The sequence below is a fragment of the Oncorhynchus kisutch genome, linkage group LG12 (genome assembly GCF_002021735.2).
Source record: "Oncorhynchus kisutch isolate 150728-3 linkage group LG12, Okis_V2, whole genome shotgun sequence".
NCBI lineage: Eukaryota > Metazoa > Chordata > Actinopteri > Salmoniformes > Salmonidae > Oncorhynchus > Oncorhynchus kisutch.
In genome coordinates, this window is record NC_034185.2 from 29,174,021 (window position 1) to 29,195,806 (window position 21,786).

Consider the following 21,786-nt stretch of genomic DNA (forward strand, 5'->3'; position numbering starts at 1 on the left):
GCCAAATTTCTTCAGTCGTCTGAGGTTGAAGAGGCACTGTTGCGCCTACAGTGTCGGTGTGATTTGACTATGTCAGATCCTCTGTGACGTGCACGCCGAGGAGCTTTTGACCCTCTCCACTGCAGCCTCGTCGATGCAGATGGGGGCGTGTTCATCCCCGTTTCCTGTAGTCCGCGATCAGCTCCTTGGTTTTGCTGATGTTGAAGGAGAGGTTGTTTTCCTAAAAGTGTGCGCTTTCCCTTTAAGACCCATGACGTCATTCACACAAAGTTAGTTCAAGGCTCGAGCAAAGATGGGAGAGATGAGAGGCATGGGAGACTAACTGAACTCATAATTTTTTGGTTTGAAAATCAGCAAAATTTTGCGTAATGTTATCACAAACAATGTACTCGGGTAGAGAATAGATGTTGGCTTCAGCTGTAAGCTAGCAAGGAAAGTTTGCCTACAAAGCTGGAAGCTCTTCCAGCCTTGCAGTGTTCTAGCCTGTACTGGACATTGTTTTGGGAACAATAATGAACAGTTTCAACATTTATACATGCTGTTTTGCATTATTCAAGTGTGATAACTTCTGCACTGCATAAGTGGTAATGCAGCCCAGACACCCATGAGGAATTACTGAAGTCACTGGAAGGCTAGAGCTAGCAATAAGTAAGTGGAGCAGGCACGGTGCTCTCGCGCTGTACGGACTTGATCCTCTCTCAATCAGTAGACGACGTGAGATACTTGACAGAATAAATTATATTACAGAGACATTTCTCATGTTCTAGTATCGAAAAAGTACTGGTTCGGTATACCATGCAACACTAAGCTGATATGGTCCTTAACCCGCCTCTCAAATCACCTAATGATGACAGAGTGCTACAGAGCAATATACATTTATGCAGGTTACCTTTGGTTGCTTGGGTAGAGGGACAATGGTGGACATCTTGAAGCAAGAGGGGATTACAGACTGGTTAAATATGTCCTAAGAAACACACCAGCCAGCTGGTCTGCGCATATCGGATACCATCTGGACCGGCGGCTTTGAGAGTATTCACACGGGTGAAAGTCTTACCCACGTTGGCCACACCGATCCCACAGTCCTCTTGAGCAGCGGGGGCCCTCGTAGGAGGATCGGGGTTAATTCGACAGGAGCATAAAAAAACATTTAGCTCCTCTCTGAGAGAGGCATCGTTGTTCGCCACACAGCTGGGTTTCCCTTTATAATCCATGATCATTTGTAGCCCTTGTCACATGAGTTTGGCGTCAGAGCCTTTATGGAACCAACAGAGCACACACGCATACACAAAAACATAGAGACAGGGTTGGGGACTAATTACAAAAAAAACAATCCCTTACATTACCACCAAAAATATTGTTAATCAGATTACAGATACTTTAGAAAAAATGTATGATTACTTCTCGGATTACTTTTCAATTCTGAAATTATTTGACACCTTTCTGATCTCAATGACATTCAAATCAGCATAGGAAAAAGGCGCATGTTTATGTTTTTCAGCCCGAGAAAGTCACAAGACCACTATGATGACACATCAAATGTGCTTGATGGATTGCAGGAAAAAAGCAAGAATGGACTTTTTTTAGGCTACAGTCCAATCTATGTCTTCCAATGGTGCGACTGCTGTCGGCATCCAAAGATTATCCAACTTGATTAAACGCTTGGAGATAAGAATGACAGCAGTGTAGCCTACGGGAGATACGGATCACTTATTATTAATATCTACATACAGCATTGTTATGAATCACACTGCTTCACTGTAATTTAGCTATTTACAGATGTTAGTTGTTGTGCATGGCTGATCACAAATGTAGGCTATATGTGTATTTTAACCCAATAATGGTTGAATTTAAGAATTAAGAACTATAAGCTGCCTATAAAGAATTGTTTTTGATAGGTAAAGATATAGCATAATCGTATTATTGTCTGTAGTAGAAAGAGGTGGGTTAGAAAAAGCCTGCATAACCATCCCTTAAAGTCAAATGCAACATCCATTTATGGCCAACTATGTTAACCTCCAACATTGATTTATCCTGCAATAGATCGGTAATATTTATTTTGTCATCTTCTAATGCCTCTTACTGAGTTTGGGTAATCCAAAAGTTACATTACTGATTACAAACTGTTAATTGTGCAATTGATAAATACTGGGTCTTCTCCGTGTATTGATTGATTGTAACACTGCAGGACGTCTGACTTGGTGCAGGACTCACATTACGACAGTCCAGTGCTCTGAGTGCAGTTTTTATGGGAAGCCAGCCAAAATAAACGTACCTTAACCCCAGTGAGTACACATATATAGAAACAAAAAACAGACAGACACATGCAGGGTCATCCCTAGCTACTAAGCGCGGCTGGTAGGGGGCCCTCTTTTTTAGTAGGAAAATCTGGTGGGTGAACCAGATAATTACTGATCTTACTGACTAGGTGGGTTCAAGCCCGGGTCTCATGCACACTGCAAAATTGTATTAGCCTGCTGAGATAAAGGCTAGGCATTTGTTTATGGAGCTAATGTAAGTGTTCAGGTCTCAGTTAAGAATTACTACTACCACCTTACAATGGCAAACCAGGCAAGCACAGCTAGATTATGTAGTTGAAATATACTAAACCCAGGGCTGGTGCCATCCCCTAGTGCCATTGCGGCCTTGAGCAAGACATTTAACCCCTAAACTGCTGTAAGGGTGATGCTGTAAGGCTGACCCTGTGCTGCTACCAGCCTTTTGTGTAAATAGTGTGTCAGAAATGTATGCACTGTGACAGAAGACATACCCACATTGGTGTGTACACACAGACACACACAGGTTTCAGACGAGCTCAGGTAGCAGGCGTCTGTCGCCTTTTATGACCCATGTGTTGCTGGGAAACACAGTTCCAAGGAGAGGTTAATCATTCTTAAATGTAAATCATCGTTTAGTGTTTCCCCTTAGCAAAGGCTATATGGCACACTTTCACTGCTACTTCAACAGGCTAGGAATATGCACACATCCCAATGCCCAAAATGTAAACATAGCTGAAACCATCCCATCACGTTTTGGACGCATGACAGGCTGACTACACCGCTTGCGTCACGTGTGCGTGAGCGTTGCAAAATACATTTTGAAATCTATATTATTAAATTATTGCACCCACACTGCTCGTGCGCGCCAACGAGCGTCTGCATTGCCAAGGGCTAAAATAGAAGTATAGAAGTATTTCTGATGCAGTTCGCACTGCAAGTCCTGCCTCTCCCATCTCCTCATTGGTTTATAGAAGCAGGTACACACGTGCCATCTCTTCATTGGTTATACCCACGTGGGTGACTGAAAGACGAACGAGGTTGGTGTTGCACCTAATTTATGAAAGTTGCCAATCGCAATATAAAGTCAAGAAAAGAAAAAGCCTAGGAGGAAGAGAGATGACTAGAAACGATTCGGTTGACCGTTTTATGTGTGGATTAATTGTCAGAGTAGAGGACCTTGTCCATTTCAGGTAAAATAACAACTCAATGTTTATATCCCAGGACAAATTAGCTAGCAACAGCAAGCTAGCTAAATAGAACAAATCAGCTAGCAAGTGCAAGCTAGCTAGCTAAATTGCCATAAAGGTTTAATGCTTTTCGACCTGTCCCCAAATTAATGTAATTCGTTCAGAGTTTGTTTTGATATTTTAACCTGCGTGTCGTGATCGCGATTGGTGTGGGGGGACAAAATACATTTATGCACGATGGAGCACGTGCGCAGCCGTTTTGGGTTCCATGTGAGGCAGTTATGACAGCTAGCAAAATAGGACAGGAGCAGTAGAGCACAACTGTAAACAAATTTAAATAACTCTATTAGCTGGTTAGCTAGCTACTTTAATTATCTGTGGTGTAAAACAAATCACTTACTGACAACAAGCGCTCCTAGGGCTTTATTTTAACTACATAACCTAATGCAATGGTAAATCTTAGTGTTGGCGGTAGCGCTATACTGTAGGTCCAGGGGTTTGTCAGAAATAAATCCCACTCTACCCAGTGTGAAGCCTTCCACGGTAAATCCATGTCCTCTACAAATTTAACAAGAGATTAGCGACAAGGAGGAGCCATGAGGTCGTGTTGGTTCGTTTACATACGGATTCATGCTGCCGCTACCACTGTTGCTGCGCAGTCGGACTCGCAAGTCACCAATTCCCGCCAAACAGTGTATGCTCGCTGCCCTCTGTCTCAGGGTGTTCAACAGCGATTTCTCATTTAGTCTTGTCCGTCCCAGCTTGAGTACAGACGAGCCAGTGTATTGTCTAGCTGTGCTATTTCAACACTGAGAACTGTACTCTGTCTAGAATAATACATCGGTCTTGAATAAATCCACATGTAGTCTAGAGCTGGGAAGATAAATTGGAATTTTTCAACACTTATGATCACTTGTCCCAGGCATTTTTCTGATATTCATTACGATAAGTAGACTATACTAGAGAAATGTGAAGTTTGAAATGAAATATGTTGGGTGATATATGTGTGATTTGTTAATGGGACAATTGATGGCAACAACCATCAAACTAGTAGCAGTAGTTTAAAGGATACATTTTTTAAAGTATCATTCCATTTATCATTATCGCATCAATTCAGGAAATTTTTCGCCATGTGGATTTTTGTCCATATCGCCCAGCTCTAATGTAGTCCAAGACTTATTCTTGTTTTTTGGAAATTCTCAGATTGCAGTGAACAATATATTTTGAGCACAGTTCGGCACCAGTTCTGCATTTTAAATTTAACTTTTGATCTAGATTTCTCTGGTCTAGATTATCAAAATCATACACTTGAACTTGGCCCTTGCAAAACACAGGCAATAGAGGACAAACATATAGCAACATCATACAGTCATACAAATATTCATTTTTAAAAATTGTATAAATCCAAGTTGATTGAAGTTTGGGATATTAATAGACTTGGTGTTTTTTGTTGCCAATTTTAAGTATTTTTAAACATAAAGTACAATTACTAGAGCATTCTGCATCCTTAATTATTATTTCAGGGCGAAAGCACATGAAGGGAGACTTTTGGTGTTTCGTTTGAAGCAGTGACCTTGCCTTGAAAGCAGCCTCCCCACTACTCAGTCCTGAAAACAGCTGGCAATGAAGCGTGAGAGAGCAACTCCCACCTACTAAACCTACTGAGTATGGATAAGATACAGGGCCAACACCATCTATAGAAGACCAACCAACACATTTACTTTCCCTATTTGGAGAGCTTTGCTGCACATTAGCCCAATCTAAAGTGCTAGGCAGAAGATTCCTAATGGACAGACTTGTGCACACTGGCTATTCAACCCAAAAAAACAGCACCTCATCCCACATGCCTGATGTTATAACACCCACACTAATCCAACATCACCTTATACCATCATGCCACTACTTGGCCAATTCAGAGATACAAGAAACCCCAGCCTCATGCTCCTACACATTACAGAACAACTACGAAACCCAAATGTTTGTGTTGGCTTTCCCAGCAAATGCCTAGGCTTTAGCTCAGCAGGCTAGCACAGACCCAGCAACTCAGAGCCAAATTGACCCCGGGGATAGATAGGATATATAGATAAAAACATCAAATGTCATAGCAGAGCTGGCAAAAAGCACATGTGCCTTCACACCGGAGATCAGGGTCAATCTCCCCTTTAAGAATCAACTATATGTTTGCATTTGTTGCACATCCATACACCAAATTACTTTCATCTAACCGTACCCAGAAATGAAAGAGGTGAGCCAATAGCCAGCTAGACTGTTACTTGCCTGAGCATTTTCTACATTGAATCCATGCTTCTGAGGCTCTCATCTGCCTCACTGAGCTTACGTGTGTAAAACTACTGGGGAGGGGTGCAAGGACCCTTATCCCTGAGATACTTAGAGGAAGTCGAAAAGTGTACAGTACTTAATTTCACTCAGCAAAATGCCTTAAGAGGTACTTTGGACTACTGCCCTGAATATCCCTAAGCCCACTAACTACAATCCCAAACCATATTCACCTCCCAGTTTAAGTATCCACACTCCACTAGCTGAAAGCACACAGCTTCTAGAGAAAATCTGCTCAAACCAGTCATGCACAGGCGTTGCCGTTTGAAGATTTGTACAGCGCGTTTCTCAATTACAACCAAAACCTCATCCTTGTTGTACTGTACCAGGCATTCGCTGACCCAAAAATACTGAAAAGTAATGGTTGGAGATTTGACCTTGGGGGTATTTTTTTTTTATACAAAAACAGGACACCCCCACATATAGGCCAACATGCTTCCTAGAGCAAAGGCATTTGTCTAATTTACGAACTACATGGCATAAGGCCAATAAATATGAATTTTGACTGTGTTCCAAGATCCCCAAATAGGCTGATTCTCAATGACATGTCAAAGATGAGAAGGAAAGAACAGAACATGACAAAAGATAAATGGGAGAAACAAAAAGGTTGTTGAATATATTGACCTACATATTTTTTTTAACCTTTATTTAACTAGGCAAGTCAGTTAAGATCAAATTCTTATTTACAATGACAACCTACCAAAAGGCCTCCTGTGGGAATGGGGGCTGGAATTAAAAATAAAATATAGGACAAAACACACATCACGACAAGATAGGTCTCTCTTTATGTAGTGTTGTCTAAGACGACAACATGGCATGGCAGCAATACAACATGACAACATATTAATTTAGGGTTGATGGAAAATCAATTCAAACCCGTTCCTATCTCAAATTACCCACTTGATTGTTGCAATTGTTCTAGCCTAAGCATAATCGTCTTAGACTAAAGAGCACATACTCTGTCCAAGACACATGGATGCAAAATTTAGAGAGAGTACCAATGGACACACCACTTTTGAGGTTATCTGAGTGAGCTTTCTCTGAAAACGGTTTACTGTCAAATAAGTACATATGATTGTACAGCAAGGCAAACTACAGTGTAAGTCACCATTTCCCAAACTAGGGGTTGTGACCCCATGTGGGCTCGCCTGATTTGAAAATGGGGTCGCGAGAGAAATTCTGGAGAAAAAAATTGCACTTGGTTCATAGAAACAGGGTTACGTGAGTAGCCGCTAAATGCGGTTGTAATAAACAGTGGTTTCTGTTTTCTTCCTATAAATGTTGCTCTTACTTTTTAATGGTTTAAGCTACAAAATCTTATGACCCCATCACTGAAAGATACAACTCTCAGAAGCACATACCGTATGTGTCGTCTGTTTTCCTCAGAACCAGGCAGTAATCAGACTGGTGGAAAAATAACATCAATTATGTTATTTTCTACACAGAAGATCATACACAATTATTGCCTGAACTTCCCAATGCCTTTCTGATTCACTTCAAACCGTACTTCCTTCAGATTGAAATATTATTACTAATCAGTCTAAAACAGTTTGACAGACTGTCATAGCTCCAATTAAAAAGGTAAAAATGTGTTTTTAATTACATTCCTTGTTTTTTACATGTTGGAGTTGCACATTTTTTTTAAATATCAAAATGGAGTCATGGGCCAAAAATCTTTGGGAACCCCTGGTGTAAGTGGTGACGAATAAATCATATCAAAGTAATCGACTATGTGGTGGTGACAGTGTAGCCAAACTGACATTTTTCATTAAGATGAAAATATTCTTGTGAAAAACCTTTTAAGGCTACTGCATGAATGAAAATATGAATTGGCCTGAATAAATTCAAAACCCTACCTACATACTCAATTTGGTTGGGTCCATTGATGATTGCCCATTAAACCTGTGCTAAAGGAAAGTAGGCTATTCTCAAATAAATGATTGACTATTTGAGAGTGAAACGTTTGTGGCTGTGTGGTTATGACACTGTGGATCCAACACACTCCTTTATAACTGTACTGACATCCTGTCAGCATATGTGTATGTCGCACGTCACTACTGCACTGGAGAGGCTTTTGAACGTAAACTAAACATTTTTATCAAAATGCGTTCTGGAACATGTGAACTTTTATGTGCCTTAATAAAAAAATGCGTATGCCATCTGTAAATACGAACAAAATTGTTAAATTACGAGCCTAGTTGGCTGAGATAATGGATGAGCTAGACCTGCTGAGAGATGAGTTTGGATGTAGCATCTTTTGTCTATAACATGACCTGGTCAGTATGTGTAGGTAATCCTTTCTAACGCTGCTTTTTTGAAAGACATCACGAAGAACTTCAAGCGTGTTACTAATGCTTTCCACTTTCTGGAGGACGATCATGCTGACTCTCTGACTCAAATCAGACAATGAGGAAATTCACGATTTAGGTCCAAAAGAGATATTGAACCAGACATTGTAGAGTCTTCTGATGACAGTGATGGGGAATTAACACCGACCAACAGTGTTGTTGTCACGGAAGAGGTTGACCAAGTTGAAATCAGTGGAATGCTCAGTGGAATCAGAGTATGATAGCCAAGGAGATGGAGAGTGTCGAAAACAGAACACAGAAGGTTGTTGTATAAAACATGTCTCCGGATTACATCTTCAAACTAAGGAAAATCACAGCATCCGTGACAGAGAGGATGCCCATGTATATGGGTAAGAGTCTAGCTAGCTACATTTTCCATTATTATACATTTCAAATTTTGTCAGAAAGCTAACATTGCACCTAGTTGGTTAGCTACCTGCAGAGACTGTAATGTGAAGAACAACTTGACCTGCACCTAAGTCGAATTAGGATATAACGTTAGGCCAACGAGACAGTGTCTAAGTTCTAAAATTGCCCTGCTTTTATTTCGTCACACTCGCAAACGTAAGCTATTTTCTGTAAATAGCTCGCCATTAACTTGTAAATAATGACCTTGACAAAAGTTAAGACGCTGTCAGCTATTATATGGTCATTATTTGACCTGGCTAGCCAGCTAACAAACTAGAAACTAAAAAAAAATTGTTTAGAAAGTTTACTTTAGTTACCTGGTTTGCTAGATCGACATATATACTAAATGTATTTTTAAACAGATGGGTTTGATGATAAAATACAACACTTGTGATATTTTGGACCACCAGGCTGCTGATTTCATGTTGGATGACAATAGAATGATGTCACTGCGACAACTGTCTACAGACATGTCGATAGACGTAGTATAAACCAGCCTTTAGTGTCGAAATCTTTGGTTGTTTAGTACACTACCGTACTCACTCTGTTTAGCACATGGCTTCACAGGGCTCCCGAATGGCGCAGCGGTCTATGGCACAGCATCTCAGTGCTAGAGGCGTCACTACAGACCCTGGTTCAATTCCAGTGTCACATCCAGCCATGATTGGGAGTCCAATTGGCCCAGTATCGTCCGGGTTAGGGTTTGGCCAGGGTAGGCCGTCATTGTAAATAAAAATGTGTTCTTAACTGACTTGCCTAGTTAAATAAAAAAATAAACATATGACTCCTCAAAGAGATGGGTGGGACTAACTAAGGCTTAGAGGATGTGAATGATGCTGAATGGATGTAGACAAAGAGCTCTCTAGTAGGTTTACCAAAACATTCAAGGGCCATTTTCTCAAAAGTGGGGTTACAAGTTTATTAACTTTCAAAGCAGAATTACTTTCCCATTGTTCCTCAACTGTAGTGTATGATATACAATTTTCTAGCTCTGAGACTCTATTTTATCCAATGTAAAAAAGACCAAATCGAGCCGGTCGGTCACAGAAAACTTGAAAGCAACTCCTGTAGCGAATGGTTTAAAAGGGAGATCCCCCATAATTGGGCCTATTCATATTATTATTTATCTTTATCTTATATTTTCACTGAAATACATTACACAATATATTACACAATAATCATGTAATAAAAAATGTAATAAAAATATGCAAACCTTTGTCACAAACGCACGCATTGGCTTGTTCAGGCTTCCATTTCTTTGGAACCAATTGCTTTTTGAAAAAATATATAGATGGTGGGGCGAATGATCAGGTAACCTAGGCAAGTCAGTTAAGAACAAATTCTTATTTACAATGACGGCCTACACCGGTCAAACCCGGATGACGCTGGACCAATTGTGCGCCGCCCTATGGGACTCCCAATCACGGCCGGTTGTGATTCAGCCTGGATGAAACTCCAGAGCCTGTACTGTATGACAAAGGGATTAATCAGTTGTAAAATGACTGTTCTCTCTGCAAACGACAGGCAAGCGGTACCAGAGCACCAAGTATAGTTCCAAAAGACTTCTAAACAGCTTCTACCCCCAAGCCATAAGACTCCTGAACACCTAATCAAATGGCTACCCAGACTATTTGCATTGCCCCCCCCCCCCTTTTACACCGCTGCTACTCTCTGTTGTTATCACCTATGCCTAGTCACTTTAATAACTCTACCGACATGTATATATTATCTAAACTAACTGGTGCCCTGCACATTGACTCTGTACCGGTACCCCCTGTATATAGTCTCGCTATTGTTATTTTACTGCTGCTCTTTAATTACTTGTTACTTTTATTTCTTATTCTTATCCGTATTTTTTTAAACTCCATTGTTGGTTAGGGGCTGTATACCTGGGCTGTATACCTGTTGTATTCAGAGCATGTGACTAATACCATTTTGTTGGGATTTGAAATGGGCTAGAATGGGACTTGCATCTTTCTAATCAGATCATATGGTTTGAAAAAAAATCCTGGAAAAACTTCTGGCCCTAAACTGAAAAAAATTAAGCTTCTTAAATGGTTCTTCCTCAGCTCTTAAAATCCGACTTCAGTCTCCTTCCACCTCATTTAACACCTGATTTACTTAACAAAAAAAGTCACATCTCAATAGGTGATCCAGGTATCCTCATGACATGGCACAAGTGGGGTTGGGCTCTTTTGTTCTCTATTGTTCCTAAAGCAAGAGGGAGGCCGATGTCATCAAAGTCACCATCAGACCAACTCCTTGAATGCGCTACTCCTTGAAGTTTGCAGTTGTGGGGGGCCTTTCGTGTGTGTACTTGTCTATTGCTTCTCAACAGGAAAAGTACAAAATAAAATAAATTCCCTGGAGGACATCTTTAAGGTTCCTTGGAGAACTCTTGCCTGATAAAGAAACTGAGTTAAGTGGAGGGGTTCTTGAAATATATGGAAGCCTGTTTAATTGTCCCTTTTATATCACATAACAAATTGGCCAGTGGTAACTAGTGTTCATTTTTTGTGTAACATTTCTATTGTTGATTCGGAAGTTAAATTAACACAAAAAAACTTGTGTTAATAACCAGAGTTTAACCAAAACCATATCCATCAGTCATATTTCCCAGCATACTCTTTTGCAGGATGATTTATAGAAAAAACAAATCGATATCTGTTTTTGCATGTAAAGGTACACTACGGGATTTTGGCAATAAAGCCTCTTTATCTACTTCCTCAGAGTCAGGTGAACTCATGGATAAAAATGTTATGTCTCTGCATCCAGTACGAAGGAAGTTAGAGGAAGTTTTGCGAGCCAATGCTAACTAGCATTAGCGCAATGACTGGAAATCTATCTAGCATGTTAGCAGTTACCATAGACTTTCAGTCATTACACTAATGTTAGTTAGTTACTAACTAGCGTTAGTGCAATTGCTTTCTTCATACTGCACACAGACACATAAAAATGGTATCCACAAGTTCATCAGAATTTGAGGAAGTAGATAACGGGCTTCATTGACAAAAATTCAAAATGTTGGATATCCCCTGGCTGGATACTAATATTTATGTACACACCACTTAGCCAGCCAGCATAATGTGACTTTTAATGATACACATTCACTTAGGATCTCGCTAGGTGAAGGTCACAGAACTGAAAATTCATGAATGCAACAACCATGTCTTTCACTAGCAAACACAGTCATGGGTCGTACTGGTAGCTCTAAAATTCACTCGAAAGGCCTGCTGGTTTTCGTTCCTCCCTTGTACTCAATTGATGAATTAAGGTCACTAATTAAAGAACTCCCCTCACCTCATTGTCTCGGTCTTAATTGAAAGGAAAAAAAACTGCAGACACTAGGCCCTCCATGGAATGAGTTTGACACCCCTGCCCTACAGTGTTAAAATAACACCCAGAAAACGAGACCTACCAAAATTTTAAGAACCATCTGAGTCCCGCAAATAACAATAAAAGGTTTTTCGTAGAATCTATTATGATGGTTAATTGAAACTCTTGATTTTTGTATGATTCGTCAAAGACCCATCCCATTTATGGTTCACCTACAGTAGGGTTTCCCAACTGGCGGCCAGCGGTCCAAGTTTGGTCAGCAGGTGATTTTGTTTGGCCCACCAAACTTTGTGAGCTCCTCACAAAAAAATAGATATACTGTATGTTTTTTTTTTTACTTGGTGGGCTGAAAAAACACCAGCAAATCAGCTAGAAGTGATTTTTATTTTGGAAATCTGTTCCAAAGTATCCCCACGCATAATAGAGAGATATACACTGAGTATACAAAACATTAAGGATACCTACTCTTTCCATCACATAGACTGACCTGGTGAAAGATATGATCCCTTATTGATGTAACTTGTGAATCCTCTTCAATCAGTGTAGATTAAGGGGAGGAGACAGGTTAAAGAGGGATTTTTAAGATTTGAGACATGGATTGTGTATGTGTGCCATTCAGAGGGTGAATGGGCAAGACAATATATTTAAGTGCCTTTTGAACAGGGTATGGTAGTAGATGCTAGGCATACTGGTTTGTGTCAAGACCTGCAACACTGTTGGCTTTTTCACACATTGGAGTCAGTCAACATGGGCAACATGCTTTCAACACCTTGTAGAGTCCATGCCCCGACAAGCTGTTCTGAAGGGGTGGAGGTATACTCAGTGTATGTGAGCGTATACAAAATGTAAGCAAGGTTGGAAATTATGTTATAGTCAAATATTATCTGTTTGGATTTTCTTTTTGCAGTCAATTTGCAATCTACAAATAATGTTTTATTATGTTCCAGCCCTCTGACCATCCGCTCAAGAAAAAAAAAAAAAATTGTCCCGCGGCTGAATTTGGTTGATGATCCTGTCCTATGGTATTGCTCTGAAGAACCTTATTTAGTTCCAACTGGAACATGTTTTTTTTAAAGAGTGGAATGATGAAAACCCTGTCAAACTGCAGTAACATTGTACTTGTTCATATGAATTCTAGTTTAAAACTAGACTAACAGACAGAGACAACAACTGCAATTGGACAATATAACTAACATGGCTGAGCTTGCTTTATTTAGGGTTGCATCTGTAGAAGAATAAACTCCTCTCCATGGTGAAGGAAGTTTCTGATGAACTTCACCAACGGAGTGGATCCGAGACAAGGCTTTGTTGAATCTAGCTTCGACTACATTGATTCGGTCAATAGTTGAAATAATGGGTCAATACTTCAAAAAAATGTACATTTTGAAACACCCACCGTGTACCTATGTTTGTCCTCTGTAGTTGCGTGCCTTTTTTTGCTGAAATCCATACTTTTGATTTGCCATTTTTGAGCAACAGCAATGAGAAAACAGTCAACGGTTGTCTTTTATTAACGTTTAATAGAAAAAGTATGAATTTCAGCAAATAAAGAAAGGCACGCAATAACAAAGGACAAACATAGGTAAAAGATGGGCATTTCATAATATATATATATATATATATATATATATATATATCGACCTTGGGCGAATCAATGTAGTCAGAGCTAGATTCCACAAAACCTGGTCTCGACTCCAATGCTGTTGATGAAGTTCATCATAAACTTCCTTCATCATGAACTGGAATTTAGTCCGCAGATGCATCTGTAATTAAAAAGTTACTCACAGTTTATCCATGTCATTACTATTATGTTGATTGATTTTCCAAATAATTTTGGATTGAAAATGTCTAGGTGGCTTAAGCCAGCCGAAGTTCGAATATAAACCAAATTTGAGCACATTACATTTTCTCCAGACAAAAATAAATAGGCTATAAACGCATAATGTTACTGGTTCATTTACCTTGGCAGAGTAGGCTCTATTCAGCTGCGATTGTTATCAGTAAACCAGTTGCTGAGACCTGACATGTTTCATTTTTTTTTTTATGGCATACACCATGTCAGATTGGTAATGTTTTGATGTAGCTGCTGCAACATTTCTGTTAATTGTTTTTGCTTGTGTCTGTAGGAAGTGATGTGTTATCATGTTTGCTAAATAAATACTGTTGGAAAGTGAAGAGCGAGTTTTGCATTCTTTAGTGCGTAGTGCCTAGCCGCGCAACCTCTGATTTCCGCTAATCTGATTGCGCGACACGCACAGAACCTGCAACACTCCGATGTGAAGCATAGATTCATTGTGCACAAGGTGACACATTGTGTAAATTATTGTAGAAAATATTACTTTGTAGCTCTTAACGCTTTTGCAACAATATTTTTTATTAAACCAAATCAAAAAGTGGTGGGGTGCTGCCCCACTTGAGTGAAAAGTGCTGTGGAAAATGCTAGTTAACCACACGTTTGCCGGTGGCTCTAAATTGACAAAATAGAATAACACATATGCACATACAATTTCAGAAGATGGACGGAAAAATGAATACCCATTGCATTAATAAATTAATTATGTACACAACAATAAGATAGCATTGTGGTATATTGAAATAAAATAAATATGACGCTCAAAAGTAACAAGTCCATCTATAATTTGAACCCGTTATTAAGGATTCAGACCTCAAATAGCAGTGTGGCATCTTACAATTTTACAAGTTAAACCAACCTAATTCGTGTTGTCACCTACCTCTCGTGCAGATTTTACCGCACAGACTGTCAGAAAAGTTCCAATGGTCAGTTAGAAAAACCAAATTCATCAGGAACATTGACATGCAGTTTCTGTCCTTCGTTCAGCAACCAACTGTGTCGACCTTTTCGTCAAGCGCGCACGACATGAAAGCAGAGGAGATTGAACAGAGTGTGTCCGAAAATACTCAGATATAACTGATATAGCTTGTACGGAATACATATTAGGAACTCCGTCATTCCTCCTCCTCAACGCGCACCCCACCCCTAGCCAAATATCAACCCTGCACTAGTCAAGTGTGATGTATTGTTGTCTCTATCTTCTTGCCATTTGTGCTGTTGGTTATACCATGTTGTGTTGCTACCATGTTGTCATGTTGTGTTACTACCATGCTGTGTTGTCATGTATTGCCGCCATTCTATGTTGTCTTACAGTAGGTCTCTCTTTATGTAGTGTTGTGTTGTCTCACTTGTTGTGATGCGTTTTGTCCTATATTTTTATTTCATTTATTTTTTATCCCAGCCCCTGTCCCTGCAGGAGGCTTTTTGCCTTTTGGTAGGCTGTAATTGTAAATATGAATTTGTACTTAACTGGACTTGCCTAGTTAAATAAACATTAAATAAAATAAAACGTGTAACCCCTCCTTTTGTTCTTCTGCAGTAGGGTTTTATGGTGGACTACATCCCACTACTGGATTCAAAGTGAAAAGAAAACCATACTTGATTGGGATAACTAACTTACTCCTCACAACTAAAATAGTCAACAACAAAAAACACATACTCCCACTTCTTCTGTCCTTCAAAGTTCCATATCTCCCCACTCAGGCTCTGGGGCCTGAGATGGTAGTGTGGCTCGTGACAGCCTTTCATGTAGCTCCGCCGCATCCACAACGATGTCCATCTTTCCAGACTTTTTCCACTTTGGCAGATCAACATAGCTTAAGAGTAAAAGTCCACCTTCTTAAACCGGTAGAATATCTGGGTCCGTCTGAAGAGAGGCAACATGTGCCTCATGACGTGAATGCCTATTCTCCACCATAGGCTCTCAGGACCATTCACTCCCTCTTGACAGCTGCTGCATATGAGATGTTCTGTTTGGCCCGGACTTTAGCCAACTCATTTTCCTTCACCCCTCATAGGGCATATTAAAGATGAAGCAACATGGTTCCCACCACAATTGCAACATTTCACACAATCAAAATTCAAACCACAGTCAACGTAATCTTCTCCACAACTTTCACACCTTGGCTTCTTTCTTCTACAGACACTTTCCATGTGTCCAAAGGCACTTCAGCGATCACACTGCTACAATCTTGGGACAAATGGTCTTACACAGTAATTCATATACCCCAACTTCATCTGGGTAGAGATGGACTCAGAAAACAAAAGAACAGATACTCTTCACTTTCTCTTCAATAACTACACTATTCATTAGACGTGCATCATTCACTCCAGGGATATTTTTCATTTTCATCACATTGACTTCCCACAAAATGCCAGATATCACCCCATTGAGGGGTGCCTTGCTCCAGAGAGCCACGCACGACATGGCAACCGTCTCGAATCAGGTGCGAAGCAACACCCGCTCTTTCTGTTCCTCAGAAGTACACAAAATTGTAAAAAGTAAATTTCTCGTAATCCTCACTGCATTTACTTTACCCATCACTCTTTCCAACAGTCTGGATATTTCAAATGGATTCTTCAGATTTGGCAACTCAAACCACTCCTCCTCAAAAAACTGAACTCCTACAAGATAAGAGGGGACATTCACAGAACTAGGTGTTATGTTTCCCAATACTACTTTGCTCCATTTCTTTGGACCGTAGTCCAATCTTCCTCGCTTTCACCATCGTTATTTCTAAGATCCACGCCTGCTCCTGCTTCCTCCATCTTCCCTCAATCGTCACCCCTCCTCCTGAACCCCCACCCCTCCCCTAAACATGTATTAGCACTAGTCAAGCATCATCCCTACTCCTCATCCCTCACCGCTGCATTGGTCAGTTATCACCCCTGCTCTAGCCAAGACTCAGTTATTCATTTTATCCCTTACCCTTGGACTCTTTTATTCACAATTGGGCAAAATACATTCTTAGAGCAGATTATTTCATTTCTCTGTGGATCCTAAAAAACTGTGGGAAAGGCATTGGAAAAACCTATTCATCCATCTAAGAACATAAGTAAAAAATAAAAAAAAACATTGTATAGCCTCCCGAGTGGTCGCTGCGGTCTAAGACACTGCATTGCAGTGCTAGAGGCATCACTACAGATCCAGATTCGATCCTGGTTTGTGTCGCAGCCAGCCGTGACCGGGAGACCCATGAGGTGCTGCACAATTGGCCCCGCGTCGTCTAGGTTAGGGGAGGGTTTGACCTGCAGGGATGTCCTTGTCCCATCGCGCTCTAGTGACTCCTGTGGTGTCGCCAGTTTGACGGTGTTTCCTCCAACTCATTGGTGTGACTGGCTTCCCGGGTTAACCAAGCAGTGTGTTAAGAAGCAGTGCAGCTTGTCAGGGTCGTGTTTCAGAGGACGCATGGCTCTCAACCTTCGCCTCTCCCGAGTCCATACCGGAGTTGCAGCGATGGGACAAGACTGTAACTACCAAAAAGATTTCATAGGTAAAATGGGTGAAAAATTGAGAAATAAATAAAAACATTGTATTATCTAGCTAGCTATCTACCTACAGTAGACCACTCTGTATAAGCTGCTAGCTAGCTAGATAACTTTACTCTACAGATAAGTGAATTAAATATAATCAGCTAGCTAACTTCCTATTAGCTAGCTATCTTGACGTATTTATTAAAACACAAGCTCCAAATTCAATGTTTCAGCAAATCATTTGTTTATTTTTTTTGTTATACCTACAGGGGTCCTAAAAATGTCAATCAAATGGCTAAATTACACGTTTTATGATCATCTTAAAATAATTCCATATGTTAGTTTAGTAGATATTGCTATTTAAGGACTTATACCAACAGGGGTTAAGGTCTTAATGTCCCCTAGAACAGTGGTTCCCAACCAGGGGGTACTTTAGAAGACTCATGAGATCATAGGCTTACTGGTAAAATGCACATGAGGTGGTACTCCAGGCAGAGCAAAATTCAGTTGCTGGTACAGTAACCAAATAAGTTTGAGAACCACTACCCTAGAACATACTGTATGAATGGTTAAACAATAAGCACACAATACAGAAGATGTTTAAGAAAATATATTGACAATTTTATTACAAAAGTGCCAGACTGTTGTAAAAGTGTTACACAACTTTAGACATACTATGCTGAGTTAAGTAATGTATTTCTACCGAAAATGCTAACACTGGCAGTGACTTATCCACCGAAACCAAACTGTTTAACAACACAGGGTGAGACCCAGATGCAGACACAGGAGGCAGATAGTTAGAGTCTCTGATATTTATTAGAATACAAGGGGCAGGCAATAGGCAGGTCGAGAACAGGCAGAAGTTCATTAACCAGGTCAGAGTCCAAGAGGTACAGGGGGCAGGCAGGCTAGAGGTCAGGGCAGGCTGAATGGTCAGGAAGGCGTGCTCAGTGTCAGGGCAGGCAGAACAGGTCAGAACCGGGAGGGCTAGAAAACAGAGACTAGGAAAAACAGGAGCACGGAAAAACACGTTGACAAGACATGACGAATTGGCAACAGACAAACAGAGAGGACAGTTTTAAATACACTGGGGATAATGGGGAAGATGGGCGACACCTGGAGCTGGGTGGAGACAAGCACAAAGAGAGGTGAAACAGATCATGGTGTGACAACTGTGGATTGCAGTCACTCCTTAGAGCAGTCCATAGACTGCTTAAGATGTAAGGAAACAAATTAATAATTTATTTCCAAAATATCCCACCATTTTCCACATATGTTTTTTCATAAAATATGATTTCTTATGGGTACCTGTATATGTGTGTCAAATATTACTGTTCTCAGATGTATTCATAGATTTTAGATGTGTATGAACATTTGTTTTTTTGCCAAACACTATATATCCATTGTTTAGCTGGAATAGAATGTTTAAGTTTGTATCCTGTATATTTGACTGTGTGCAGTGTTTGATATTATTGCTTTAAACATCCTCTGTTTTGTTCTCATTCATTTACCATTTTGAGACCTTAAAAAGCATCACGTACTGCTGAAATGTCAACGAATGGTATGTCCATCTTTCTGTGAGAAATTACACTGGTCACTCAAAAATGTACTGTATAAAGTATTTACAAAGTATAAATAGCCTTCACTTTAGATGAGGCCATGCAGAAATACTTTACTTATGATTAGTAAATGGTTTATAAGGACCTATATTAAACATCTTCATTATTACATACTTTAAAAGTTGTTTATAAATGTGTGAACTAGCTTACTTACATTAATAAATGTGGAAGTACTGATTAAAAAAATTATAAATTAACGATTTATTTATTCCTTATAAATTCTTTATTTTTTTATTTATTTTTTATTTTACCTTTATTTTACTAGGCAAGTCAGTTAAGAACAAATTATTATTTTCAATGACGGCCTAGGAACAGTGGGTTAACTGCCTGTTCAGGGGCAGAACGGCAGATTTGTACCTTGTCAGCTCAGGGATTTACAAAATAGTGTGGGCTATACTCGACCATGTTCTGTTATAATCTCCACCCGGCACAGCCAGAAGAGGACAGGCCACCCCTCATAGCCTGGTTCCTCTCTAGGTTTCTTCCTAGGTTTTGGCCTTTCTAGGGAGTTTTTCCTAGCCACCGTGCTTCTACACCTGCATTGCTTGCCGTTTGGGGTTTTAGGCTGGGTTTCTGTACAGCACTTTGAGATATCAGCTGATGTACGAAGGGCTATATAAATACATTTGATTTGAATTAATGTCACAGTTATGAAAACTTAGGACACTAAAGAGGCCTTTCTACTGACTCTGAAAAACACCAAAAGAAAGATGGCCAGGGTCCCTGCTCATCTGCGTGAATGTGCCTTAGGCATGCTGCAAGGAGGCATGCGGACGGCAATAAATTGCAATGCCTGTACTGTGAGATGCCTAAGACACCGCTACAGGGAGACAGGACGGACAGCTGATTGTCCTCGCAGTGGCAGACCATGTGTAACAACACCTGCGCAGGATCGATACATCCGAACATCACACCTGCGGGACAGGTACAGGATGGTAACAACAACTGCCAGAGTTACAGCAGGAATGCACACTCTCTCCATCAGTGCTCAGACTGTCCGCAATAGGCTGAGAGAGGCTGGACTGAGGGCCTGTTGTAAGCCTGTTGTAAGGCCTGTTGTAAGGCAGGTCCTCACCAGACATCACCGGCAACAACGTCGCCTATGGGCACAAACACACCGTTGCTGGACCAGACAGGACTGGCAAAAAGTACTCTTCACTGACGAGTCGTGGTTCTGTCTCACCAGGGGTGATGGTCGGGTTCGCGTTTATTGTCAAAGGAATTAGCGTTACACTGAGGCATGTACTCTGGAGCGGGATCGATTTGGAGGTGGAGGGTCCGTCATGGTCTGGGGCGGTGTGTCACAGCATCATCGGACTGAGCTTGTTGTCATTGCAGTCAATCTCAACGCGTTACAGACACCCTCCTCCCTCATGTGGTACCCTTCCTGCAGGCTCATCCTGACATGACCCTCCAGCATGACAATGCCACCAGCCATACTGCTCATTCTGTGTGTGATTTCCTGCAAGACAGGAATGTCAGTGTTTTGCCATGATCAGCGAAGAGCCCGGATCTCAATCCCATTGAGCACGTCTGGGACATGTTGGATCGGAGGGTGAGGGCTAGGGCCATTTCCCCCAGAAATGTCCGGGAACTTGCAGGTGCCTTGGTGGAAGAGTGGGGTAACATCTCACAGCAAGAACTGACAAATCTGGTGCAGTCCATGAGGAGGAGATGCACTGCAGTACTTAATGCAGCAGGTGGCCACACCAGATACTGACTGTTACTTTTGATTTTGACCCCCCCCCCCCCCCCCCCTTTGTTCATGGACACATTCCATTTCTGTTAGTCACATGTCTGTGGAACTTGTTCAGTTTATGTCTCAGTTGTTGAATCTTATGTTCTTACAAATATTTACACATGTTAAGTTTGCTGAAAATACACGCTGTTGACAGTGAGAGGACGTTTATTTTTTTGCTGAGTTTATGCATCTCTTCCATAGGAGGATTTTAGAAAGTAGGAGGTGTGTCTCTGTTTTGTAGAGGAGTGCTTCCTCAAATTGTCCCACATACAGGTTTGCATAGTTGGGGGAAAAGCCCATGGCTACACCCCGAATTCGAAGGAAAAAGTCGTTATTGGATATTACCAGTTCAGTAAGTTGTAAGATGCAATCATTGGATGGAGCAAGGGTAGAGTCTCTCCGCTGAAGGAAGTGTTGCAGCGCCTGCAAGCCTCCAGTATGTGGGATGTTAGTGAACAAGCTTTCCACATTAAGTGGCCAGCATGGTGCCCTCTGGTATCCTTCCTAAGCCCTTTATCAATGTGACTGGTGTCTTTGACATAAGATGGGAGATTCTCAACCATCGGTTTAATGTGGTAATCCACAAACTTAAAAATGTTGGATATCAGAGTCGATTGCTGCTACAATGGGTCTACCTAGAGGAGGAGACACTTGTTTGAGTTACAGTTCAACTAAGGAAATGAGTACATTGAAAATAATTAATCAGGCCCTAATCTATGCATTTCACATGACTGTTGGTCACAGATACCTTAAAAAAAGGTAGGGCCGAGGATCAGAAAACCAGTCAGTATCTGTTGTGACCATCATTTGCCTCGTGCAGTGTGAAGTTCTCCTTCGCATACTGTAGAGTTGATCAGGCTGTTGATTGTGGCCTGTGAAATGTTGTCCCACTCCTTTTCATTGGCTGTGCAAAAGTGCTTGATATTGGGAATGTCAATCTCGAGCATCCCAAACATGCTCAATGGGTGACATGTCTGGTGAGTATGCAGGCAATGGAAGAACTGGAACATTTTCAGGTTCTAGGAATTGTGTACAGATCCTTGGGACATGAATTATCATGCTGAAACATGAGGTGATGGCGGCGGATGAATGGCACGATAATGGGCCTCAGGAGCTCGTCACGGTATCCCTTTGCATTCAAATTGCCATCGATAAAATGCAATTGTGTTCATTGCCCAGTAGCTTATGCCTGTCCATACTAAAACCCC

General features: G+C 40.9%; 1 protein-coding gene across 1 annotated transcript in view; it reads right to left on the reverse strand.

Annotated features, from left to right (window-relative positions):
* The window catches only part of esr2a (estrogen receptor 2a), a 38,713-nt gene extending 23,907 nt beyond the window's left edge, over positions 1–14,806 (reverse strand). Inside the window, exon 1 of the mRNA XM_020496696.2 lies at positions 14,625–14,806. The gene's annotated coding sequence lies outside the window, so the exon portion shown is untranslated. The remainder of the gene's footprint in view (positions 1–14,624) is intronic.
* Between the last annotated feature and the right edge of the window lie 6,980 nt (positions 14,807–21,786).